At 46.4% G+C, this 5,687-nt stretch overlaps 1 protein-coding gene and 1 long non-coding RNA gene across 5 annotated transcripts in view; both read right to left on the minus strand.

Annotated features, from left to right (window-relative positions):
• LOC145717903 (uncharacterized) lies at positions 1 to 5,681 on the minus strand. The gene is made up of 2 exons (XR_014141410.1): positions 2,253 to 5,681; positions 1 to 2,049 (listed from the first exon to the last, which is right to left on the minus strand). It is a non-coding gene; the product is annotated as an uncharacterized LOC145717903 (long non-coding RNA).
• The window catches only part of TBL1X (transducin beta like 1 X-linked), a 208,543-nt gene that overhangs the window by 196,658 nt on the left and 6,198 nt on the right, over positions 1 to 5,687 (minus strand). The window lies entirely within an intron of this gene.

Raw genomic sequence — 5,687 nt, forward strand, 5'->3', positions numbered from 1 at the left:
CAAAAGTCTGAGTCTCCTTCAACAAGCCTGGTTCTCAGGAGCCCTGAGGGAAACCATCAACGAAAGCAGCTGATTTATAAACAGAATTAAGTGATTATGAAAACACTCCCGAGTCACGAAATGCATGAAAAGCACAGCACTGTTCCAAAAGTTCATCATGCACCTGCAACAGAGGTACCGTCATCGGGTTCTACAACACGAGTATTTTTTCAGCTTTTAAAACACACGAAACCCAGCAGATCCAAGCGCACACACGTACACACACATTCTGGCAGCTGAAGCCAGAGGGAAAGGGGAGTACATCTGTGTCCCACTTGCATGCACGTACTTCAAAAGTGCCCCCTCTGCCCACCACCTCTGGGGACCCATTCCGTCTAAATGTCTTTTCACTGCATATCCTGATCAGTGAAAAAGTTTCTAGCACAGGGCCCCCAACCCAGGTAATTAACTATACACAACACTTGACTAACATTATAGGCATTTTTCACAAACTACAAAAATAGACCTAAGTATCAGACACAGAGTAAGTGGATATTGTGAGTTTCTTCCTGGACTCCAATAAATCTCGTGGTGCACCTGCCAGAAGACAGGAAATCGACTTGGGAGACCACTTTGGGAATTAAAACCTGACACTAGGCAGTCTGGTTCCTCCCGCCCCCAACAAAATGTGCAGACTACTGGTTTAAAGGAAATGTACAGAGAAGCCCATGAAATTTATCAGAGTGTCCCATGAAATTTATAAGGCAACTCTAATTTCCACAGGCCTCTCTTCTTGTTCTCATCTGGTCTACAATAATTTCTGTCATGCACTGGACACATGAGATAATTCTTATTTTCATCAACTTCTGAATTGGGTACACCTTGAAAGTTGTTTCTTCCCGTGAGGCTTTTTAAACCCTTTCACCATCCCCGGAAATGGTTGAAATTGGCAAAGAATCACCTGTGCATCTTAGAAATACAAACCTAATATAAACCTTAGAAATACAACTAACCCAGTTAAAAGTTAAACCAAATTGTGTCTCCCAGACTGATCTGCAACTGTCAGGAAGTGGCAATCACCGTTTTCACGCTGGTAATTGTGACTACTTGAGTCTTTACCAACACCTAGTTGGCACTGAAGATGCGTGGGACTCAAGTGCCTGATAAGGACTGTGCTGGAAAAAGAACCTAAGGCAGGGACCCAAGTTTAATCTGTTTCCCAAATGAACCAAATGGTAGAGACCTCAATTCTCAGCTCAGCTGCTGGTATCAAATACAACCTACAACTCTGGAACCACCTGGAACTTTTTTTTTTTTTTTTTTTTGCAATCACCCAGAACTTTATAGATACTGGGAATTAGGTTCTCATGCTGGTCCAACAGATTTCTGCATGACATGACTTTGGTGACAGACTGCCACTCCACTTTCTCATTTACTCATCTTCAAATGGATGTCAGAATTACAAGGATAACTGCAAGAGAGGAGCTGACCTGGTGATGACTAAGTATCCCCTGCACTCGAAACAGAAATCACTGCTCCGTTGCGCTCAATTGTTCTCCCAATTCTTACAATGATTTATATGGTCTTACAGTATTAAAGCATTTATTTCTGATCTAAGAAATGAAACAGCATCACATACAGTAAGCTTTTTGTCCTCTTTTCCACCTATAGGGATCTTCAAACAAACAGAAACGTGTGCAGAACTGAACGATACCAGACATTTGCATGGGCTCTAAGGCCCGATGACGATGGGCAAGCAAGTTGATCACAGGAAGGAATCATGCTAAGAAAGGAGAAGTGTCCTCCCCTAAGCTCACTGCAACATGGGTGATGCTGGGTACCTAAGTTCTCAGTAGACTTCAGGAAAGTTTTCAGTTTCTTAAAAAGCGGGAAGGTAATTAGGTTTGGAGGGTGGAAGCCCTCCTACCTCCTCCTACCTCTACATTCTCCCTGGGGGTTGGTGGCAAGTGTTCCAGAAAGGAAAGGAAAGTGCTCTGTGCTGGCTATTTAGGGTCACAGGTTCCAGGTTCCAGGGAAGCAGGTGAAGAAAACGCTCATTTTCTTTTAAACCTTCAGGCAGGGGTGCCTGGGTGGCTCAGTCGTTAAGCGTCTGCCTTCGGCTCAGGTCATGGTCCCAGGGTCCTGGGATCAAGCCCTACATCGGGCTCCCTGCTCCGCGGAAGCCTGCTTCTCCCTCTCCCATTCCCCCTGCTTGTGTTCCTTCTCTCACTGTGTCTCTCTGTCAAATAAATAAAATCTTAAAAAAAAAAAACCTTCAGGCAACATCCACCGAGGTAGGGGAAGAAAAAAAATAAATCACAGGAATTGAAAGGACACCGTTCGCAAGAATAAACACTGTGAACTGTACCATAAGCGTTGTTTGTGCTTATTTTCCACAGTCTCGGAAGACTGGGAGACCACAACACTCATAAAAATTATCCCAAGGCACCCAAGAGCCCAAAGTGTCTTCTGAATTGCTAGTGTGTGTGTTTTAAGTAAAATATACAACATATCAAGGTTAAGTTAAATACTGCCTATTCTAATGTGAGTAAAGTGATAGTCGAAGCATGGGGCATAACCATTAGTTTCCCTAAACTTTTCACTAACAGAATCCTTAACTTTTCTAAAAAAAAAAAAATGGGGCGCCTGGGTGGCTCAGTCGGTTAACCGAACAATTAAGCAGCATACGTTTTCCAAATGAAAATCCTCACACCCTCAAGATCACCCCACCTACCCTCTGACTCATGAGGACGCACCCAGGTTTTCAATGACCTCACACAAGCAGGCAGACCACCCGGGGCAGGAAGAAAAGTAGCCAAAAGCCAAAACACAAAGTCAATTCTTCTGGAAAAGATGCCATTTCTTAGGAGATCACTGGTCCAACATAAAATGCAGTTCAACAATTAGATGGAAACACAGACCTAGGAATTCATTTCTTTCCTCCAACAAAGTAATGCAAATACAACTTTATATCTTTAGCTTGTTCTATCACCCCATTGGCAAAACTGCGACACCTTAATGTGTGGGTCCTGTTTTTGAAACCAAAGACAGGGCTTTATAACCTACTGATACGTTTCACATATTAAATGTCTCTCGGGAGTACAGCGGAAAGATTTGGGAAACATTTCTCTGAAAGCGCATCAGAAAACATCCCATTTCGACTCATTCGGCAGCGAGAATTAACTGGCATAGAAAAGAGCAAATCTTTGGCAGCCCCAACAAAACACCTAATATTCTTTCTCCATAGCTTCTTACAAATACTATTAGGAAGCAGTAAGGTTTTCTTCTCCTTCACCCACAGTGCAAACCCTGCTGTTCAGAGGCAAACACACAGGCTCAAGTGTGCAAAAGTGTGAAGTTCGAGGGTCATCAGACAGAAACACAAAGGAGGGTACTGGGAGAATGGAGGGATTCCCCTAAAGGCATCTGATGCTGAGCTGAAATGCAATTACCAGGACCTGAAGGGCAGAGCACCTCAGTTAGTGCTGGGGGGGTGGGGGGTCGGGGTGACCGCAGAGGCACCACAGATGCCTTTGGGGTGTTGGACTTGTTCTGTATCCCCATTTCGGTGCTGGTTACACAAACCTACGCGTGTGCTAACATTCATAAAACTGTACACTAAACAACAGTCAACCTTCTTGTATAGTAATTCAGAAAGTTACAACATACACATGCATGTATATAAACCAGCCCTGAAATTTAACTTAAGGGCACTGGGGGGGGGGGGGGGGGCGTGAAGGAAAGGAAGCAAGTACTAGAGACCATCATAACTAATAAAGATGCATTTGCACACCCAATTCCCAACCTCAGAGTGGAGAAGGTATCAATATGTGGGGCTCTGAGCGTAATAATCCTACCTCTTTTCAAGTCTGAGAAATAAATTCTATTTTCTCTCTCTTTCAATGAGAAAACGAATGACAGACAAAGAAACTGATCTGCCCAAAGACGCAGTCAGCGCATGGCAAGCTGGCTACAAACCAACTTTCCCCCATAGCCACATCATCTGCCCCAGGGCCACCAGGAGCCCAATAAGGACCCCCATGCAGGCCGAGCATGGTGCTCCTCTGGGGTCACCAGGACATGGGGCCTCAGGTAGGCTCCGGATGCCCGGGCACACCTCACAACCAGACTCCAGGCGCCAACGGCGCCCTTTTCCAGCTGATACTTGGAAAATGCAGGTCCACGTCTGGCTGCCCTCGTTTGCTAAATTCGAGCAGTCAGAGGAAGGGAGGGCCACTGAGGCATCATGGAGTACTGCAAGCAACTAAAACTTCACTCACTTGCCCCCACCCTCCCAAGTGCCCGGACGGGCCTGCAGGTGCAGGGGTCACCTCACCTGTAGGTTCACCCACACTGCGCTGGGTAAAACAGAGTCTGTATGAAACAGGGACCGTTTATTCCGTAATAAATATCAAAAGTACACAGAAGCTGACCAAAAGTAAGACCTAGCCAATGCGCGACACATCAATAGAACCGTGAGGAAAAAGTCGAGACACACGCCTTCAAAGTGCACTTGCACCTGGGGGCTCTAAACTACTTGGGTTGAAGGGGAGCTCAGGCAACGAACAGCCGCCCCCACCCCCACACACACACCTGTTGGCCTTGTTTCTATTCCTTCTTCTAAGTCCATTCACTCCTACCTCCTCTTTCCCCTCCTGTGAGCAACAGAAACTTCCTTTGTCAATCTGCGGTATGATTTACCTCCTAACGGATTCCCAAAAAGCACACGTGCCGTGAGAATACAGAACTTGCCATATAGCTTTTGCTCGGCACCCACTTCCCCCAGATTCTGTCCCACACGTGGTCGTATGCTGACTGTTTAATTCAGGGTTGGCGTCCCCACCTTGGCCCTCTTGGCATTTGGGTCCAGGTCATTCTTTGTGGTGGGGACTGTCCCGTGCAATGTAGGATATTTGGCAGCATCCACAGACCCCGTAGATCCACCATCCCCCTCCCCCGACTGCAACAACTGAAAATGTTTCTAGATGTTTCCCTGAAGGTAGTGGGCAAAAATGCCCCCAATGAGAACCCTTAGTTGACTGCCAGATTCTGGAGTTCAGTGCTCAAAGTACAATTGCCATAAACCATCTCCTCTGTCCTCATCTCCGAAGACGTCCCTTTCTTTGGAAGCTGAGCATCATCCCCATCTCCACCTCTGTTCCCACCTGCCACTGCACCCAGTTTCCTCTGCAAGACTGAAACATCTCTCTTCCAGTGTCTTCACTTTAAATTTGCCCCAATTCCATTTTTCACTGGCTTCCAGTTCACGTCTGCAGTCTTCGATCACGTAGTGGACTGCCAACAAGTACTTCATGGCAGTGATACTGGAGTGAACCTGCCCATGCAGTGCATACAACCATCTTTAGTCAAGTTCCCTGCACCCTGGTCCAGAAGCCACTCGGGGAGCGAATTCCTGAATGACAGCGTTTTTCCCTTGAGGTCTTCGACGCTTTTTCTCAGACTAAGCTCTCTTTGGCCCGTATAAACATGTTGACTTTGCTAGGCTCTTCCCACATCCAGCTCTTATTTTGGCTTTGTTGGGTCATTTTGCCAATCTGGCCAGTGTAGTCGGTTTGGTCAGGCCCCGTGGAAAGGATGGAGAAGGAGGAAGGGCCGAAGAGGGTAAGACCCAAGGGGAAAACTCACATCCAGTCTCTCCTCAGGAGGCCAGTTACTTCCTTCATACTAAAAATAGTGGGGGGGGGGGG

This window comes from Leptonychotes weddellii, chromosome X (assembly GCF_054177405.1).
Source record: "Leptonychotes weddellii isolate Sample4059 chromosome X, ASM5417740v2, whole genome shotgun sequence".
NCBI classification, from domain to species: Eukaryota; Metazoa; Chordata; class Mammalia; order Carnivora; family Phocidae; genus Leptonychotes; species Leptonychotes weddellii.